Source organism: Myodes glareolus, chromosome 3, assembly GCF_982192425.1.
Source record: "Myodes glareolus chromosome 3, mMyoGla1.1, whole genome shotgun sequence".
In the NCBI taxonomy this organism is placed as follows: Eukaryota; Metazoa; Chordata; class Mammalia; order Rodentia; family Cricetidae; genus Myodes; species Myodes glareolus.
The window spans coordinates 53,740,054-53,761,619 of record NC_142028.1 but is presented as its reverse complement, the minus strand read 5'-3'; the positions used below and the strand labels follow the sequence as shown (position 1 = coordinate 53,761,619).

Genomic DNA, 21,566 nt, shown 5'->3' with positions numbered 1-21,566 from the left:
AGGAAGCTCTGGGTTCAGTGCCCAGCATGGTACAAACTAGACATACCCACGATCCCAGCACTCAGGAAGAGAAGACAGGCAAGTCAGAAGTTCAAAGTTCTCTCCACCTATAGGAAGATTTGAGGCCAGCCTGGACTGCATAAAACCTTGTCTCAAAAAAAAAAAAAAAGATTGCTGGATGACTTCGGAGGTCCTTAATGTCTCTGGACTTTAGTATAGGGTTGAACCAGATGATGATGAAGAAGAAGAAGACAGTGAGGAAGTAGGCTATACACATATACAATAGCTGGGCTCAGGAGTGGAAACCATGGCTTGTTCCCTCAGAACATGCTACCTCTACATGTTCTATTTGCACAAGAATACAGAATTCTGGCATTTACACAATCTTGTCTTTAAATGTTAGAAACAAGTCCCACCTTCAGCATGTCTATAATCTGAGTCCACACAGGTAGCCAGGAGTCACATGTGGCTAATTCCATTTAATTAAAAATGGACGAACACTGAACGTTCAGTTCCATTGGCACATCTCAATTCCTCAGTGTCCCCTCCCCCACCAGGGGCTGGCATATTGGAGAAGGTAGAGATCCATAGAAAATTCAGCCCATAGCCCTGGTCTAAATCATCTCCAGGATAACAGTCAAAATCCAAGGCAAAAAGAAACAAACTTTAGATTCAGGAAAGTAGTGGCTGGAGTTTGATGGCTAAGCCATTGCATTCTCACACTAGATAGTGAACACATCCAACTTCGCGGGTTCAAAGGTTTCCCATGGTAACTACTCACCTTACTGCTCAAAGGCAGCCATCGACAATATAAAAACATGCGGGCAGGACTGTACTTCGGTCATGGACTAAAATGTGAATTTTGTATCATCTTCATAGGACAAAGGAATAGCTACCTAATTCCCCACCGCACCCCCATTTAAAAATGAAAGAGCCTGTCTTGTTCTAACATAATCCCAAACAGACAACTGGATGCTGGATTGGGCCCACAGGCAGTGGCCTGCTGGTCACTGACTTTGCCCTGAAAGCTTTCTGATGGAGACAGGTGGGCTGCAGATGGGGCGGGGGAATTTGGGCACATGAATTTGATATCCTGGCTGCTTTTTCTATGAAGTTCCACACTCAGCCAACACTGATTAGAGAGGGAGGGAAGGGCCACCACAGACCCTTCATCAACATAGGGGGTCCTCATTATCCACAGACTCTGAATTTAGAGGTTGGCCTATTATCAGAAATCCAGTTATAACTCTAAAATCAACACTTGGGGCTCCCGTCGAATCCTTCTGTGACTTAGGCAGATCAGAGAAAAACGCGAGTCTCCTGGCTTGCATGTTTCCAGCTGGGGTGTGAGAAGGAGCTCACCGCTTTCTAGCTTTAATGGTGCTTGTGTCCTTCTCATGGTCTTTAGGGTTTGTCCAAGGGCCCTATAAGATAGCTATGAATGCACTCCAACCCACTTGGAGACAACAACATCACTTCCTGATGTCAAAAGGCTGGGCACTGTCTCTAGCCCACGCATGATTTATACACTTGGCTGGGCACTATCTCTAGTCCACGCATGATTTATACACTTGGCTGGGCACTGCCTCCAGTCCACGCATGATTTATACACTTGGCTGGGCACTATCTCTAGTCCGAGCACGGTTTGCACTTTTGTTCTTCTGTTGGTGATTTTGCTGGTGTTTAATATGGGCCCCCGGAGTGTTGATGTGCAGTTAGCTGTGCTCTGAGTGTTTGTACCCCTCACCCCTTGAAACACTCTTGTTGAAACCTAATCACCAATTAGGTCCTGAACACAGACCTCTCCTGAAGGTAAGTAGTGCCCTTAAAGGCAGCCACAGAGAGCTGCCTTGCCACTTAACACCAACAGAGGGCAGCACTAGAGGATGCCATACAGACGTGGGACCTTGCCAGACACTCAGTCAGCTGGTGCCTTGACCTTGAACTTCCAGCCTTTGGACTGTGAGACGAAAGTTTCTTTGGATTACAAGCCCTCTGGGTTATGGTTTTGTTTTAAAACAGTTTTTGAGTAGAAGGGCCATGGCGTCCTTGGGAGAAAAAAGGAGAAAACAAAACAAAAAAAGTCATGCTCAAGGGCAGGAAGATGGCTATGTTGGTAAAGGTCAGTCTAGGCTACAAAGAAAGAACGTGCCTCAAACCCCAAACCCAACCAAACCAAAGCAAACTATCTCAAATATTAGACTTCATTGACATAAAAAAGACTCACTGGACATACTGTGTGTTCGGCCCTCTGGCTTTTAAACTGCACTTCAGGTTTAACGAGAAAGGCTAAAATTACTTTAAATTTTGCATGATTTCATGAGGGTATGTTTCTGTCATTCTAGGTTCTGGTCTCCCACATAAAGAGGCCGCTGAATACAGAATATAGTACAGAAAACAAACAAACAAAATGTCACTTAAAGCTAATTTATTTGTGAATTCACACACTGTTATCCAAATAGGATCCCAATGGAAACTGAGCTGATTAACGTTTCATCTTGCTTCAAATGGTTAACACAGACGGGGGGGGGGCAGGGGGAGCATCTGAATGGCAGGCACTGAGCATCGATAAAATGTAAATATTCATTGCATAGACCACCCGGGGTTTGATAGGAGACCTTTGCGTAACTACTGAGTATGATTTTAATTTGCAAACACTGCATAATGTACTGGTGATATCCTCTGGGAATTCGTCCTGTGGGGTGGTCCAGGGGAAGTTATTTGGAAACGGAAAAGGATGCTAGGAGGGGACGCAGCTGAGAGCTGGGGCTCAGCCAGAACAACAAAAAAAGTTTCAAGTTCATTTAGCAAAGTATTCAGGGTAGTTAGTGTGCCTTTGGGATGCTCCCACTCACTCCTTTCTTTCCTTCTCCTTCCTCCTCCTCCTCCTCCTCCTCCCCTCCTCCTCCTCCCCTCCTCCTCCTCCTCCTCCTCCTCCTCCTCCTCCTCCTCCTCCTCCTCCTCCTCTTCTTCTTCTTCTTCTTCTTCTTGGTTAATAATTAACTCCCCTTGGCCAGGCACATTACAGAAGCAACCTCTGCTTTGGCGCTCTCTATCACGGCCTCAGCTCCTTCCCGAGAACTTCTAAGTATTCCACACCTTTATAATACTTCAGTGTGCCTGACTTGTTTCATTGTTGTAAGCACTTTAAACATCTAAATTCATTTCACCCTCAGTCGAGTGCTTGAGGTAAATACAGTCATGGCCATGTGCATTTTCTAGTAAAGTATGGCACAGAGATGTCTGTGAGCTTGTTCTGGGTCCCAGCGCAGACAGACATTGGAGTCAGAAACAGGAGTACTTGTTCCAGAGTCTCCCCGCTTTACCTCCCTTGCTACGTGAACCCCACATAAGAGCCTTGATACAGGAGGGATTGTAAGCGTGGCTGCTGTTACTGGTGGCAGGATTCCACTCATTATTTTTTCTTTCATTCTCCTTTCCTTTTTTTCCTTCTTGCATTAATGTTTGACTTACATAGAGCAGAATTCACCCTTTTAAATGCACAGATTGTAAGTTTTTGACAGATATATGTACTCCAATAACCACCACCATGGTTAAACTGAACAGTCTCATCACCTCAGAGACTTCCTCCATGTTGCTCTGCAGTCAACCCTGTCCCCACCCCAGCTCCGACACCATGGGACTTTAGCCAGACAAAGGACCCTTAAAGAGGATTCATGAACAAAGCATGGGTTAGAGGAAATTACATTGGTTACCATCGCGATCTCCAGCTTAAGTCTGGCACCTCTTCATTTGCTGATGTGGGGAGCAACTGCATTGGTGCCACAGTTCTCTTGGCTGCATCGCCCCCAGAAAGCACAGATCTGCTTATACCACACTGCAGGAGCCTAGATGCAAAATATTGCTTATCCTCCCCACAGCCCTGACATCATGGCAGTCACCACATCCGTCCATGGAACTCGTATTTTGTCTTAATAGAATAAGCATCGGCAGAGGCCCTCTTTATGGCACTAAATATCAGCTAGATGGAAGTATTCACTGTGGAAATCAACCAGAGTGTTTACATCAAGACGTGTTTAACATTTAAGAACTGCATTTCAATATAATTTACATTTAAATAGTGCATGCTTTCTTCTTTATTTTTTTTTTTCCTGAGAATGGGTACATAAGCTTTGCAAGCTTGCTGAAAGGGGTCTGCTTTCCAGAGAGTTCCCTGAGAGAAATGACGGACAGGTAAAGTGAGTTATTGGTAACTTACTCCATTATGACAGAAAATAAAGAAAATATGCAATCGTGGAGAGTCACTTCCACAACTATCAAGGCAGCATTTCTGCTGAGTGTAAAACACAGACCGAATAAGGCTCCCTTGCTGCCCACACTGGTGGGGGAACAAACTATAGATCTTTATCTTAAACCTGTGAAGCCGAGCTGTGCTCCTAGGAAGGGACACACTACTGGGGACACCAATGTTGCTCAGCAGCGCCACCTGCCGCCTAGTTGGGAATCTGCATCATCTGCAAAGACAGGCCGCTCTTGCAGGCTTCAGTAAGGGCCATGCCGGCTGAAAGAGGAAATCATCCTCTGCTTCCACAAGAGAGTGAGACTTTGGAGAAGGGTTTATCAGTCACAATACCCACTAAGTATAGGAAGCAGAAGCTGGGAGTTTATTTATCCAGTTATTCGGTATTGCAGGCTGACATTCCCAAAAACATAAAATGCAAAATACTCCAAAATAGGAGACTGTTTAAGCAACAGCAGTGGAAAATTCCACACTGTAGAACTCTCTAACATATGGAGTCACCCCAAGCTGTACCCCCAGGCCGTATGCGTACCACACATAGTTGCATGAGAAACTAAAGAAAGTCTATGGTTTTAAAGAAAGATTTGGGTTTTATTGAAAAGATTTCATAATGTAAGTGAAGCTTTCCCAAAGTATTTATATATATATCTAAAATCCAAACCACACTTCCTCAAGCAGTTCAGATAAGGGACACCCAGCCTGCCCTTAACCACCTGGATGGGATTGTGAAGACACTTTTGGTGCCCCTCAGTCTGTCACTTCCAAATAAACTTCTTCTTTCTTAGCTTAGTTAGACTAGGCTCATCAGCAGGTGACCGCCATAAGCTATAGAGAAGGAAAATATATGTGAGGATAAACCCCTTGATATCACTGCTAATAGTTTGAACACTGAACAAATGAGGGCTGATGTGGGATTCCCCTCTGTATGCTGTGAATATCATTGGTTAATAAAGAAACTGTCTTGGGCCTGCACAGGGCATAGGGGTAGACAGGGAAAACTAAACTGAAGGCTGGGAAAAAGGAGGCAGAGAGAGGGAGAAGCCATGAAGCCTTGAGGGAGTCAGATGCTGGAACTTTACCCAGTAAACCACAGCCACGTGGCAATACACAGACTAATGGAGATGGATTAAACTGATATGTGAGAGCTAACCAATAAGAAGCCAGAGCTAATAGGTCAAGCAGTGGTTTAATTAATACAGTTTCTGTGTGGTTATTTCAGGTCTGAGCTGCCAAGCAGCCGGAACAATCAAGCGGCCTCCTTATAACAGAGGTACATTTTTTTTTTTCTCTTATCAGAGACCAAATGACTTCTAGAAGACACATAAACTTAAAAAAGGCAGGTAAGACAATTGTCAGTCACCTTCAATCCCAATGTGGATTCGCACAATGAAACCAAAGTAACTTCTTGCAAAGGAAAGAGACAGATTTAAGATTTGCTGAGGAACACGAGTTACTTTTCGAAGCTACTCACACAAAGCAAAGCTAAAAGAATGAGTATAAGATTCTGAACCTCAAACTGTGCAGAGGCCAAGGAAAATAGATGGAGTTGATGTTGCCTTTATCTGTCAACAATCAGAACTTGGAAAGTAGCAGCCTTCTTCGTACCTTGGTACCCAGCATCTCCTACCTACCATCTGCGCCACGGCCAGATGGAGACTCAGGCAGGCTGGGAGATGGAGGGAGGCATGCCATTCCTCCTGAAAGACAGCCACTGTTTGTCACAGTTTCTCACAAAGCCGTCTCATTGGCAGCGAATCCCTCATTGTAGTATTTCCACCATGCTTTCTTCCCATAATGCAATGTGCCCATGCCCCTACCCCCCCCCCCCCCACCAACACACACACACTATAAATTCCCCAAGCACTTCTTGGAAGCTCTTCAACAAATGTCAATCTATTGAACTGTCATAAGAATGTGGATGATATGAAATTTCCCAGGAAATCTCCGAGAGAATGAACAGCGAAGTTGAACGTGGCTGCTCATTATTTTCTCCCTCTCCTAAGTGAACCCAGACACTGTTCTGAAGCCAGTTCTGGAAATGGAATGTACCGGCAGCGCCCCCCACTGGCCACAAGGGGAAAGTTCACACCCAATGTCGCCATTTGTGAATTAAATACTGACCTGGGTCCTAGCTGTCAGATCTCACAGCTGACTGAATTGGAATTCAAGCTCACACATGGGTTGATTTGTCTTCATTTTTCAATGTGGCTTTGCGGGGCCCTATGGGTTCTTTAAAGTCTGCTAATTATACTATTAAATTCCCATCTTCATTCAATCCTCACAGTGGCCCGTGGAGTATAATACTCAGTACAATGTGAATGTACTGCATTGGCTACACAAATGAGCCACATGATGTAGGTGTTGAGTGTAAGTCACCGGAGACTCCAGTACTCCAAGTAAGCCAAGGAGAGAGCACCACCTCACCGCAGAAGCCATGCTTAGTGGCTATGCTGTTCTGCCTCTTATTCTGTAATGTTAAATATGTGCTCGGCACTCAGCAGAAACAAGCCGGCCTGACAGATGCTAACTAGGTTTGAAGACCATTGCGGATCCTGCTCCTCATATCTGACACAGATTCTGCTGAAATTACACCATGCACACACACACACACAAACACACACACCGATTTTCTCAGCACTTCATTCACAGAACTCGATAATCCCATGGATTTACTAATTAAAATGGGTGCGTGTCACATGACATTACCTGGAATCAGAAGATAAGCCACAGGGTGGCCCAGATTCGGGCCTGTGGCAGATGCTGAGACGATGCAGCATCCCTGTCTCAGTCAGGGGTGGCACCTGAGTGGGCCATCACGGGAAGCTACAGTAAAGATAGGCTGGGTAGAGTAGTATACTTTACCACGGGCCAGAAATAGAAAGATCAAAACAAAATATCATTTTCTTGAAACAGGACCTTGAATTCACCATCTTCCTGCCTCAGTCTCCCCAAGGGCGGGATTACATAGATGCACCACGGTATTTGGCCGGCTTGTCTGTGTGCGTGTGTTGGGGGGGGGGGGGTGCAGTAAAAGTTTAGAGAAATTCAATAAAATTCACCAGAGAAGGCGCCAAACGTGGAAGGAACCTACAGCCTAGCTTTCTCCAAGGAGAGTTTTCTAGTCCTGTTAACTAGTAGCCTTTGATTAAAAATACCTGCTGGAGTCAGGAAGAGATCCCGAGACCCGTTTAAATTTTGGGAACAAAGAGTGCTGTGGGGTATTGGTGATGTCTGTCCTGACATGGGGAGGGAGTGCAGCTCCCACCAGGGCATATCAGCCCTAGTCAGACCTGGGGTACTGATTAAATACCACCTGTGGCTCCCAGCAGCTTCCTCAGAGCCACCACGCCTGCCTGACAGGAAACAGAAACTTGAACCTGAAGAGGAGATGCGGTTCTCACAGAATCTGAGGGATTTCTTCTCAGAGACCACCTGAGGCCCACAGGGGCTCCTGCGATGACCGAACACCTTGTCCGCAGGAGAAATGGAGTCCGGCATGCCCCAGCGAGCAGAGATTCGAAGCAGAGGCTCTGAAAGTGCGGCTGTTTAGAGGGCTCCTCGTTTTCTTGTCTCTCCCATCCCTCCCTTGAGCGTTAGCAAAGTCGTAAAATGCCAGCCTGCCTCAGGTGTGTGGAGGCATTTGGTGGCACGATCAGTGAGGAAAGGGAAGGCAAGCGGGGGGGGGGGGGGGGGGGGGGGGGGCGGGGGGGCGGGGGGGGGGAGGCGCTGGGTGGGTCACGACTGACCCCTAGCGGTGGGTCTGGATAATTCCTACTAAAAAAAAAACTGCCAGAAACTGTGGCTAGCCCCCCTCACAAGAGGACTTCGGGATAAAATAGCTAAGCAAAACTTTATATTATATAATCTTTATAAATTCTATCTTTTTCTAGGCGATTCACCGTGTTTTCTAAATGTCTGAGAATTCTTGTAGTAAAGTAACTTAAATTCCCTGTAACACACCAATTTTTTAGACCACAGTCATGGTTGCTTTTCTTAAACTGTCTTCCCTTTCCCTGAGCCGTGGACCTTCGGAGGAAGGGAGCAGTGTGCGCTCCGGTTCTTCCCTTCGGTATGGAAAGTTCATGGACATTTTGTCCTCCAAATCTCCCTGCCAAAAGCCCAAAAACTCGCAGTTTGGGTCAGCAGCCTTCCTCTGTTCACCATCGTGGAGTTAATAAAAGTCTAAAAGTTAAAGTGCCTTCTTCCAGCTGGAAACGAAGCACTTATAGACCTCAGGTGAGAGGCTGTGCTGCAGACAATCAAATACCTTCAAGGCCTTCTAACTCTTCAGATAAGTCTCCAAGAAGGAAGGCTGGAAATGCAAACACAGCCTATGGGGCTTCCCTGCTTCCAGAGCTTTCAGAGTAGGAGTTTGTAAGACACAGTGACTCGAGGTCAGCAGCTCTGGAGCCCCTGCCCCCAAACTCTGCCTCTCCATCACTGTGTGACTTTGGGTGTGCTACCTGACCTCTCTGTTCTCAATGATGTCATCCATGAAATGGAAATGACAACATCTCTCCATTTTATAAAGGTTTCAATGAGCAAATATTTGTAAACTAATTAACGCAGGGACTAGAAGTTACCGAGCAATTTGTTGTCTTTTCTTCACTTTTTCTAATTTGGGAGTATGAAGCATCACTTCGGAGGGAAAAGGTCTGGGGTTTGAGGAAATAGCTCAACTGGCAAAGTGTTTGCTTTACAGACACAAGGATCTAAGTTTGATTCCCTAAGCCTGCCCAGAATCTTTGTTTTTATTATTAAATTTTATGTGTACATGTGTTATACTCACAAGTATCTCTGTGCCCCATGTGTGTGCCTGGGGCACATAGAAGTTGCAAGATGGCATTGAATCCCCTGGAACTGGAGTTGTAGTTGGTTGTGAGCTGACACAGGGGGCCTGGGACCCGAACCTAGTTCTTCTGTAAGAACAAGAGCTCTTAGCCACTGAGCCTTTCTTCTGTTTTTAAACTATGTGTATGAATGTGTGTCTACGTAGGCTTGTGCACATGAGTGCAGGTGGCCAAAGAAGCCAGAGCTGGAGTGACAGGCAGCTGTGAGCTGCCTGACGTAGGTGCTAGAAGTCAAACTTCAGTTCTCTGGAAGAGTAAAACATCTCTCAACCCATGAGCTAGCTCAACCATCTTTTAAAAAAGCCAGACACAGTGGTACATGCTTGTACTCCCCAGCATAGAATACTTGGCCGAGTCCACTTTCCACACTAAAACAAACAAACAAAAAACTCATGATGACGCCTGAGACTATCCTCTGGCTTTGGCATGTACCAGTACATACATGTGTGACCCTGTCCCTCTGTCTCCCTCCTGCCACAAAAGTACATCAAAATATTGTACTTTTTATTTGGGGCCACAAAATTACTTAGCAAACTTGGCAATGAATAAAATGTATTAAGGTGACATTTTAAACTATTGACATATTTCCTTCGAAAAAGAATTTTTTGTCAGTATCTAAAAAAATTATAGTCAATATAAATAAAAAATTATCACTGGAACCACCCATTTTTAGTTGCATTTACCCATCTATCTATTTTACTTATTTTCCACATGTATATGGGACAGAGAACAACTTTCAGAAGTTGGTTTCCTCTCTCCAACTGGCTGACTAGTTTTATGTCACCTTGACAGAAGCTAGGGTCAGCTGGGAGGAGGAAACCTCAACTGAGAAAACGCCTTTATAAGGTCCAGCTGTAGGCAAGCCTGTAAGACATTTTCTTAATTGATGATCGATGGGGGAGGGCCCAGTCCATTGGGAGTGAAGCCACCCTTAGACTGGTGGTCCTGGGTTCTGTAAGAAAGGCTGAGCAAGTCATGGGGAGCAAACCAGTAAGCAATTTCCCTCTGTGGCCTCTGCCTCAACTCCTGCCTCCAGGGTCCTGCCCTGTTTGAGTCCCTGCCCTGGCTTCCTTCAGTGATGGACTGTGATATGGAAGTGTGAGCCAAATAAACCCTTTCCTCCACAACTTGCTTTGTGATCAGGTATTTCATTCCAGTAGTAGAAATCCCAACCAAGACACCAACAATTGGATCCTGGGGCTTTAACTCAGGCCCCTTAGACTTGGTGCCAGGTGCCTTTACCCACTGACCCCTCTCCCTGGCACACGAAGGCAATTTTAAGTGCAGCTCAGTATACTGAGCACATGCACACTGTGCAGCCAGTACTGCTCCATCTCTAGAATTTTCCCTTCCAGGATGGGCACTCTACAGTTTATAGGCCCTCAGCAGTCACTCTCCACTTCCCTCCACAGCTCCTGGAAACCCTCCCCTGCTTTTGCCTCTGCCTGAGACTGAATTAGGCACCCAGGGGGGTGGAGTCACTTGTTCCCTCCTAACTGTGCTTTTCTCTTAGCCTTGTTGCCTTCCATATTCTTCCTTGTAACATGGGTCAGTATTTCACACCTTTCTAAGGTCGAATAGTATTCTATGGATCGTGTGCCTAAATTTCGTTTATCTACTCAGCTACTGCTGAGCCTCAGGGATTTTCACCTTTGGTCATTGTTAACTGGACTGCTGAAAAGCCAGATGTGGAAGTGCACAAGTGTAAGCCCAGCACTGAGAGTCGTGAGGTCAAGGCAAAAGTGTGCTTCCTAGCTAGACTGTGTCAAAACAACATAGTGGAAGAAATGTTATAAGCAGGGATAGAATGTCTTGGTCCCTGATATCAAGTGTTTCGGAGTAGACAGTCAGAGGTGAGGTTCTGATGGACACAGTGATTCTATTAGGTATTCTGAGAGGCAGCCATACTATTTCCACTGTTTCCCAGTGTCTACGTCATTTCGCACCCCTGCCATGGTGTGTCCTTACCAGCACAACGAAATCCTTCTCTACTGCCCTGCTTGCAAACAGCCGTTCTATTGGAGGTGGAGTAACTGCTCAGTGCTGTCGTCTTTTAAATTTATGTGTGTGTCTGTATACAGATGTATGCGTGTGAATACATGTGATATGTGTGTATGTACAGATGCGTACAAACCTGTGCCAGCGCTTCTGCACATGCTGAAGCTGGAACAGAGAAAGACATGAGGTGCTGTCTTAGTCACTATTCTATGCTGTGAAGAGACACCAGGACCAGAGCAACTCTTATAAAAGAAAGCATTTGATTGGAGCCAGCTTACACTTTCAGAGGTTTAGTCTATGACATGTAGGTAGGCATAGAACTAGAGAAGTAGCTGAGGGTTCTACATCTGGATCAGCTGGCAGTACAAAGAGAGTGATACTGGGGCTGGCTAAGGCTTTGGAAACCTCACAGCCCACCCACACTGACACCCTTTCTTCAACAAGGCCATGCCTGCTAATCCTTTCAGATAGTGCCACTCCCTGGTGACCCAGCATTCAAACCTATGCATCTATGGATGCCCTGCTCTCTCATCTCCCCCTATTCCCTAGAGACAGGGCCTTTCACTAAAACTGTTAGGCTAGTAGCTGGCACATCTCAGGGAGTCTCCTTTCTCTGCCCCCACACAGAGCCATGTATGACTTTCTTACATGGGTATGGGTCGTTTGAACTCAGGCCTCAAACTTGTACACTGAGTGCTCTTACCCCTGAACTATCTCAGCAGTCCACAGTATAGTTTCCATTTCCCCGGTGACCCCTGATGTTGACATAGTTCTTAATGCCTTTCAAGGCAGTTCTGTGGGAAGAGTTTGGATACCAAACCTAGGACTCAATGGGCATTTAAACTTTCCGATATACTCTCTCTAACAGGTCAACGAACTGAGAATAAGTGACTGTTGAATGTTTAACTCTAAACAGGCCATTTATATTAATCCCACTCTACCCTAAGACATAGAGAGAGCAGACAGGATCATGGAAGGGTGAGAAGGAGGAATATGAGACAGAGTTACAAACCAGTCAAAATTCCCAGCATGACTAGAGGAGAGAACTCTGGGGCTCAGCCTCACCTGAAGCACTATTGGCAGCTGGTGGCTACTGGGGAAGGAAGAGTCAATTGTCTTTAGGGGTGTGGCCCCTGGAAGGGTGCCCATGCTCTAGGGGATGGCTTCATGCCTGTGCACACATGGGCAGCAGCACTAGTTAGATTCAGTGAGTTATTTAAAAAGAACAAGAGGACATTAGTGCTGAATGGGCTGTGTTGTGAGGGTCAGATAAAGAGAAAAGAAGGAACGGGATTTGCTATGACCAAACCCACTTGTGTGTGTTGTACACATGGAAGAGATTGTCAATGAACAAACACAATCATTAAATATCAATCATTAGCTTTGTTCATCTGTCCAGTAGACCTGAACTGAACTGGTTAAGTGTTTAACTGTGAATACAAAGGAAATAATTTGGAACTAGAGAGATGGCTCAATGGTACAGAGGACCAACTGCTATTCCAGAGTCCTTGGTTTGATTGCCAGCATCCACATGGCGGCTCACGATTATCCCAGGGGACTCTAGTCCCAGGGACTCTGATGCTCTTTTCTGGCCTCTGTGGGCAGCAGGCATGTATTTGGCTCATAGACATACATGCAGGCACAACACTCCTCACACACACACACACACACACACACACACACACACACTTTAAAGAGAAAAGGTCACAAATAGAATGGTTGCACAGAATTTAAGCAAAATATCACAGGCAATTTGTCTAAAGTGCAGTACATTTGCTACTTTAAATCTTTCCCTTTTTCTTTTAGTTTTTGTATATTTTTCCCTCTGAGAAGAGGACTTCTATAAAATGGAAGTCTATCATTCAACCTTAGGACATCTGCTTTTATTTCGACATGGAAGGGTATATGTATACTTCCGTCCTCATCAATGCTAACACAGGTGTTTGCATGGTTATGATAGTATGAGCTTCACTCAATGCCCACTGGATGCTCAGAGTGTGCTAACCGACACATCCAAGGCTTTGGTATTCACAGAAGCGAGCACACACCTTTGACAAGCGGCTTCTCTCGCGTCCTTAGTCTGTTCTCACCGGAAGGATCCTCGGGTTCTGTCTGCCCTGCGCTGATGTCATCTTTTCCTTCCCCACATCCTTTTCTTCTGGGGTTTTCCTCAAAGCCTGGAACACAGAGTGGAGAGACTCAGTCATTTGTGCAGCACGTGGAAGGACCATCAGTCTCAAGTCAGTGACAGCTCCCATTTCTTTCTAACTCCCCCTGCCGGGCTACTGTTTAAACACAGTTTTAAAAAGTCACATCATTAGATATTTAGAACAAAACTCTCTCAAGACACAGATGAAACTGGGCCATTCTCCTTAACAACTGAAGATGTGACAGCAGTTTGACCTCTGTGTCGACACAGGTCAGTGGGCATCTGGTGTCGGGCTTGCCTGGTCTCTGCAGGAGGAGATTCTGAAGCGCAGCAAATTACCTACCGTATAATCAGGGCTGTCAGGTTAGGGGCAAGAACTCAGGATAATAGCACCTTAGACTCGTGTCTCAGGACTACTGAAACGAGCATGGAGCTTCGACTCCAGTTTGAACAGATAACGGCTGTGATAAGGATGAAGCTGGCTGTAGATGCTGCCAAATTAACCGTTAGTGTGGGTATTGTGCCTTGAGACCATTTAGATGTATCTGTCATGCTCGATATAAACAACATGACTTTCCCCTGGAGACTCTGCTTCAATCAGTAAACACACTGCCCCCTTGTCAATTGTGTGATCAAACTGCTTCACACAGGGGCACACAAACACTGGACAAGGAGGGCAGACGCAGCAGATGGGGCTTCTATTGTTCCGTTGTGTGAATGAATGAAACACCTGTCCCCCCCATCCCCTTGGCAACTTCTATACCCCCTCTGGACACAAGCATGAGGGTCAAGATGGTGCAGGAGGCAGAAGGAACACAACATGATTCCCTGCAAACACCTTTGCCCCACTTTGCTCACAGATGCCAGCGAATGAGTCCATCTTCCCAGGCAGAAACCATATCAGTCAATTTCTCATTGCTGTGACAAAGACCTTAAATGATTTCGAAGAAAGAAATCTTTGTTTATGGGTTCAGAGAATTAGCTCCACCTTGGCTTCCCCCATTGCTATGAGGTAGAGAGAGCATCATACTGTTAGGAGCATGTGGATGAAGAGAAGGCTGCCATCATAGGAAGAGCAGAGGGAGAGAAGGGGAAAAGGGGGGGTCAAGACCATCAGGGACCCCCATCCTCATGACTCCTACATGGCCCCACTTTCAAATATTTTCCTTGCCTTCTAATTTGGATTCCCTTCTGAATGCTGGAAATAATAGAGAAACTGTTTTGGACCTATAGCAGGGCAGAACAGAGCTAGGTGGGGAAAACTAAACTGAATGCTGGGAAAAAGAAGGTAGAGTTTAGTGAGATGCCATGTAGCCCTGCCAGAGACAGACGCTGGATGGAACTTTATCCGGTAAGCCACTGCCACATGGTGATACACAGATTAATAGAAATGGGTTAATTAAGATGTAAGAGTTAGCCAATAAAAAGCTAGAGCTAATGATTTAATTAGTATAATTTCTGTATGATTATTCTTGGAGTCTGGACAGCCAGGAAACGAACAATTGGCCTCCTACTACAAATTGGTGCCAAACATGGAACCTAAAACTGGGGCAATGTACTTGGCTCTCAGAGGCAAGGAACATGCCTCAGGCATGTTAGACTGGGCGGAGCAAGCAGATAGGGCCACCTTGTCCCTAGCCACACTGACTTAGCATTAAAAAAAAAGCCATCCTGGTCAGAAAAGGATTACAGATATGCAATAAGGAGAGATTCAGACATAAAAGACCTCTAAATGAGATATTGTTTTTAAGTATGTAGGCTTCTGGGAGAGAGAAGAAAAAAAGTAAAGAGACAGTGAATGTAATAGAAAAGAATACAGAAGTCATAGATTAAAGGAGTAAAGATAATAAAATAAATATTAAACTTGTAGAAAAAATAATAGAGTAAGAAAAATAATCCACATAAAGATGGAATATACACAGAGAGTCTGGATTATGTATATTATTGTGCTTTCTTTGAATTTTTTTACTGTGAAGGATCTAAGTACAGAGAAACATTTTATTGTATGTACTGCTAAGCGAGACTAACAAAAAGGTATCTTGATTTCAAAACTTGGGTCTAAGGATATGTTGCTTTAGAAAAGAGGTTCTACTTTTGTTTCCATTGAGGCTGAGAACCTGTGGAATCCTTCCAGACTAATGTGGTTTGATGGACCAAGACCCCCCCCCCCCCCCAAATTACTTCACCCAACAAAAAGCAGAAAGCAGTTTGGAGAAGAACTATACCCAAGTTCTCTAAATGATTATTTATAAATATTTGTTTACATTTAAAGGGGGATATGATATAGATATGAATAATTTGCATTGATATGGATCTTGGTGTATTGATACAAATTTAAGGTTAATTTTGTTATGTGTATATTTCTTCTCTTGATTAAGGTATTGTGTGTGCAGATCATTTAAAAATGTAATGTATAATTAAGAAATATAGGTTGATAGAGAATCATCTCTAATAGTCAAACTTGTAGTCATGTTAGTTAACTTTTCTGGATATATAGAGATATAGTTCAGTTTAGATATTCTTCAAATCTTTCAAAGACCTTCAGAATATGGCATTTAAAATGTTTTAGGAAGTTAGGACTTTTCATGACAATGAGACAACGTCTGCTCCTGGCAGCACCAATCTACTTCAAGAGGATGGTGGACATTGAAGAGATTCCTAATGGAGTTGGTTAGCCATTTGGGCAAGAAACTGCTCTTGCCTGGACTGTTTGATGCTATGCTGTGTGAACTGGACATGCAGGACTGGCAGAGAAATGACTGCTGAACTTGCCTAAAGGTGAGATGGTCCTTCAGGGTTCCTGTTTCATGAAAGAGTCTGCCAGACATTCTGCAAAACACAGAAGAAAGTGACTGACAAACTGCCAATATTGATGAAACTGTCTTTGAAATTTCCTGTTTCATGGAAAAGTCTGCCAACTACTATGGGCCAGTAGGCTAAAGATGGATGCTCCAATGATACAGAAGAACTTTGGGTGACTGTCTGAGCAGTGAGATGTCTCTATCAAATCTAGAGTTTTGGAAATTGTTTACAATGCACTTCCTGTTTACTTAGGTAATATTATATCCTTCTGGAGTCTTTGATAGAGTTGAAGAATATATAGTTATAGTTTTCTTTAATTATGATAAAAAGCAAAATAGATATAAATATTGTAACTATAATTTTTACTTGATACTTGTTTTGTTTTATGTAATTTTACTATGTTAAAGTTAAAGCCTTCCTTTTTATTTAAACAGAAAAGGGGAAGTGATGTGGGGTTCCCTTTTGTATGCTATAAATACCATTGGTTAATAAAAGAAACTGTTTTGAATCTATAGCAGGGCAGAACAGAGCTAGGTGGGAAAAACTGAACTGAATGCTGGGAAAAGGAAGGTGGAGTTTAGTGAGATGTGCCATGTAGCCCTGCCAGAAACAGACGCTGGATGGAACTTTACCCAGTAAGCCGCTGCTATGTGGCAATACACAGATTAATAGAAATGGGTTAAATTAATATGTAAGCGTTATCCAATAAGAAGCTAGAGTTAATAGGCAAAGCAGTGATTTAATTAATATAATTTCTGTGTGATTATTTCATGAGTCTGGGTGGCCAGGAAATGAACAAGTGGCTTCCTACTACAGCCTTCTTAAAGCATCAATACATGTAGCCATTCATTAATATATGAATCCACTGATGAAGCCAGGGCCCATCAACTGAGAGCTTTAACACAGGAATCATTTGGAAGACCCTCATGTCTAAACCATGGCAGAAACTCGATATTTTAGGAGATCAGTTACAAATAAAACATAGGGCAGGTGGGGAGTTCCATGCAACATTTTCCAGTGTCCTTCTAGAAGGACACTCCAAGTTGTTTCAGGCACAAGCTCATTGACTTTTATATCCCAAAGCTGATAAAGGCTGCTTTTGTGTTAGTTGTTTTAACTAAACATCAAAATGCCAGAAGTTGGCCATGGTGGCTCCCTGCAAACCCAATACTCAGGAAGATAAGGCAGGAGGACTGTTAGGAGCTCAAGGCCAACCTAGGCTATGTTGCAAGTTCTAAGCCTGTTTGACTTTCATGTGAGACCTTGTCTTCAGCAAAGAAGCAAAGCCAATAAAATTTGATTTAAATGGTGAGAACTGGTTCTTAGACAGGGTAGTGATTGGTTAGAGGAATTGGCTGGTATAAAGATGAGAATGAAAGAACTCTGTTCTTTCCCTTGGCCCTCATGATTTTGGGGATAAACCATTGGTTTCAGAAAAACTACATAGAGATGTATTCTAGACTAAGCGCCCTGGCATGGGACAATGGTCTGTATTCTGTCAATTATATTTTAAACAAATGCTGATTGGTCAGTAACCAGGCAGGAGGTATAGGTGGGACAACCAGTCAGGAAGTAGAGGCGGGTCAATGAGAACAGGAGAATTCTGGGAAAAAGCAGTCCTAGTCTGCAGTCCTGCCCCAGCCACAGAAAAAGCAAGATGTGACTGCCTTGCCAAACAAGGTACTGAGCCATGTGGCTAACACAAACAAGAATAATGGGCTAATATAAGTTATAAGAGTTAATAAGAAGTCTGAGCTACTAAGCCTATCAGTTTACAGCTATTGTAGACCTCTGTGTGATTTCTTTGGGACTTAAGGACTGTGGGAACCAGGCAGGACAGAAACCCTGACAACAAACCCCCCACTTTGTAGATAAGATAAATGAGGATCAACAGGAGGAGACATGCAAGAGCTAACACAGTCACCTTCAAAGACTTACATACTTCCTACTCTGTTACATCTTGTGCCATGCCTTTGATGTATTCACCAGGTGACAGAAATTCCGTAAGCAATCAAACCATTTAGTGCTGATATACCAAGCCATATTGCATACACCAAGCATAAGAAACTTGTTAAATATCTTAGGTAAGCAAACATCACACAGCTTATATAAACTTTGACCACAGGGGGAAATAAACAGACACTTCCCAATTACCTAGAATAGCTACCATTGATTGAAGACCAACCATAAGACATCTAGCATGCCATACCCATCACTTCTGATGGCACTAATGCTTCCAGGAAATCTGAAAATAACACATACATTAATGTAGCCTGAAAGTAAGGAAACTGAGCCAGGAAAATGAGACACCCTGTCTGAGGTTGCACACAGTTAGTAAGTTCTCAGATACTATGACTCCCCATATACACACCAACTTCCTGTCTGTGACGAGCTGCTCAATAAGCCACGGAAATAGGCATCTTCTTGGAAACCCCAGAGCCCAGGAATAGAAGCAGCGTGGAAAGCATTTAGAGTGAGCTAAACAGACCAGAGAAGAAAAGGACGCAGAGCATCATTGTGGTTTCTACAGGCTCCTCCTGCTTGGAGTGCTTGGTCCCCAGATGGTGGCACACTTGTGGGAAACTGTAAATTTTGGAGATGGGATATAGCTGGAGGGAGTGATCACTGGTGGTCTGACTTGGAAGGTTATTCTAGGCCTCCAGTGCCCCCCCTTCTCTGCTTCTTGTCCATCATGTGGTGAGAACCTCCCCTGCCACATGCTCTCCCATTATGGTATTCCATCCCAAATGGATGGAGCCAAGTAACCTTGGATTGAACCCTCCAGAACTAGGAACCAACAGTTAGTATATCCCTTCCTTTAAATTGTTCTTCTGTGTATTATGGTCACAATGAGATGAAACTAACCAATACAAACACTAGAGGAATCTATTTTATAATGATTCTTTAAGGGGGGCATGTAAAAAATCAGGGGACACACTGACACATAAATCTGGTACAATATACAACTTAATTTTTAGAAGCCAGCAGAAGATATTTGTCCTCAAGGATGATACAAGAAGTACAAGCTCTCAGTTGAGTTAGGATGAATGACTTTGAGTCAACGACAGTATTATTTTTCTAGGGCTGCCATAACAATATGAGACAGCGCACACACTGAATTGAGCAAAAGCTATCTCCTCATGGTTCTGAAGGCTGGAAGATCAAAGCAATGGCAGGGTGACTTGCATGTGGTCTCTTTCCTTGTCTTGCAGATGGCTGCCCTGCACTTTCTTCCTATGATCTTTCCTCTATGCGTGCAGCCCTGGTGCTTCTTTCTGTGTTTATTCTTCCTCTTTTTACAAGCATATCAGTCAAATTATATTAGAACTTTTTTTAACAGACTCATTGTGCTGGCTTGTTTATATGTCAACTTGACACAAGCTAGGGTCATCTGATTGGATTATTAATTGAGGAAATGTTTCCATGTATCAGGCAACAGGCAAGACTGTCAGGTACTGTCTTGATTAGTGATTGATGTGGGAGGACCCCACCCATTGAGGATTGTGCCACCCTAGGAAGGGATCCTGGGTCTATAAGAAGGCAGGTTAAGCAAGCCATGAGGAGCAAGCAATTAAGCAGCATTCCTTCATGGCTTGATTCCAGGTTACTTCCTTGAGTTTCTGCCATGATTTCTGTTGGTGATGGAGTATGACTTGACAGTTGAAAGATGAAATAAATTCTTCACTCTCCCAAGTTGGTTTTGGTTATAGTGTTTTCTAGAACATCTAAACTAAGATCCTGCAGAGGCCAAATAAAAGAGGGTGTCTTATCCGCCAGGACTCTGAGAATCAAACTTGGGTTCTTTGGAAGAACTGCCAGTGCTCTTAACTGCTAAACCATCTCTTTAGCTCTAAAATAAAATAACATTTCATTTATCAATTTATTTGTATGTGTGTATGCATGTCTGTGTGTGTATGTGTACATGTGTATGCATGCTTGAGTGTGTGTGTGTGTGTGTGTGTGTGTGTGTGTGTGTTCTGGTGATTGAACTCAAGTCTTCAGGCTTGGGAGCAAGCACCTGTGTCCATTGAAATATCTTGTTATCCCCATAGGTAAAATTTTAAATTCTGCCTCACACTGACAACAGTTTTTATGTAAGTGTAAAGTAAAACTGTATACAATAAAATATAACACTAAAAAAAATCAGGTGGCAAAGCCCAGCACACCACACCAATCCCTGCACAGACACCTTTGCCTTCACAGTTGCGAGGGGTAAATTTTCTTTGAGCACCACTTGAAACAGTTGGCTTCACAGGTTAACCATCGGCATAAAAAGATGCACGGCATTAATGAACAGAATCACTCTACACATAAAATGCTTGGAAAAATCTCCCAGAGAGACCAAAGCACAAGAAATCAAGGTTGCCATTTCACGCCCACCTCTCAAATTTGCAGACACTAAACACACATATGATAAGAAGCCACTAATGTTGGCTTCATTGCTTAGCAGCTTCTGTAGCCAGGGAGTCTCCCTCCCCAGCTGCCCACCCCCAGTGAACCTGTGAATAAGACCTATGTTTTGTGCACCACATCTAGGAAGATGCTGAACCCAGGCTGAGTGTTAAGATGCTATCAATTGGTCTAAAAACTTGTACAATGCTTAGCATCGATTACTAAGGAAACTGAATAAACTATAGTCAAGAATGACCTCACACCCATCTGAGTGGCTGTCAAAAATAGGGAACAACCAGAATTGACAACAGTGTGGGAAAACCGGAACTGCTGATGGAAATGCAGGCTGCTGTGGGATGTTAAAGAGTTTGTGCCTCAGAGTAGGGGTATGAGCAAATATTAGTGCCCTGATGTTCATGGCTGCACTTTTCACCATAGCTAAAGCAGGAGACACTTCAGAGCTCCATTGACAGATGGGTACACAAAATGAGGCACATCGTTCAGTGGAGGGTTATTCAACCCTGAGAAGAATAAAACGTAGACATGTGGTAAAATGGGGATGAACCTTTAAAATAGTACACTAAATTAAAAGAAGCAAAACACAGATGACAGACAGTGCTGAGTCTGAGACAAAAAAAAAAAAAAAAAAAAAGCAGATACCAGGAAGTCAGGAGGTGAGGAACTGAGGGGTGGGCGTGATCACTAAAGGAGAGAAGGGGTTCAGTTTGAGGTCATGCGAAGATCTGAACATGGCCGTTAGTTGAGGCTTCACAACTGTGCAAATGTACTTACTCTATGGAAACTGTACATTTTGAAACGGGAACTTTAGCGCTTTGTATATTTTACCACCAGAAGGACAATGGCTCAGAAAAAAAAAAATCACAGGATTAAAAGTAGATGGGAGGATGAGGACCCACTTCTTCGAATCAACAAAACGTGCCATTTTGCTAAAGAACCTAACAGTTGACAAATGCCTGGCTTGCTTAGATGACAACTTCACAGCCCAGAAAGAAGGGAGAGCTCCGAGGGAGAGTGCCGTTCTAGGAAGGACTTCCGGGTCATGAAGACATGGAACATGTCCTAGTCAGGGTTTCTATTGCTGTGCCAAAAACAG

At 43.9% G+C, this 21,566-nt stretch overlaps 1 protein-coding gene across 1 annotated transcript in view; it reads right to left on the bottom strand.

Annotated features, from left to right (window-relative positions):
* The window catches only part of Frmd4b (FERM domain containing 4B), a 332,373-nt gene that overhangs the window by 218,341 nt on the left and 92,466 nt on the right, over positions 1-21,566 (bottom strand). The window contains exon 2 of the mRNA XM_085686778.2: positions 13,158-13,286. The gene's annotated coding sequence lies outside the window, so the exon portion shown is untranslated. The remainder of the gene's footprint in view (positions 1-13,157; positions 13,287-21,566) is intronic.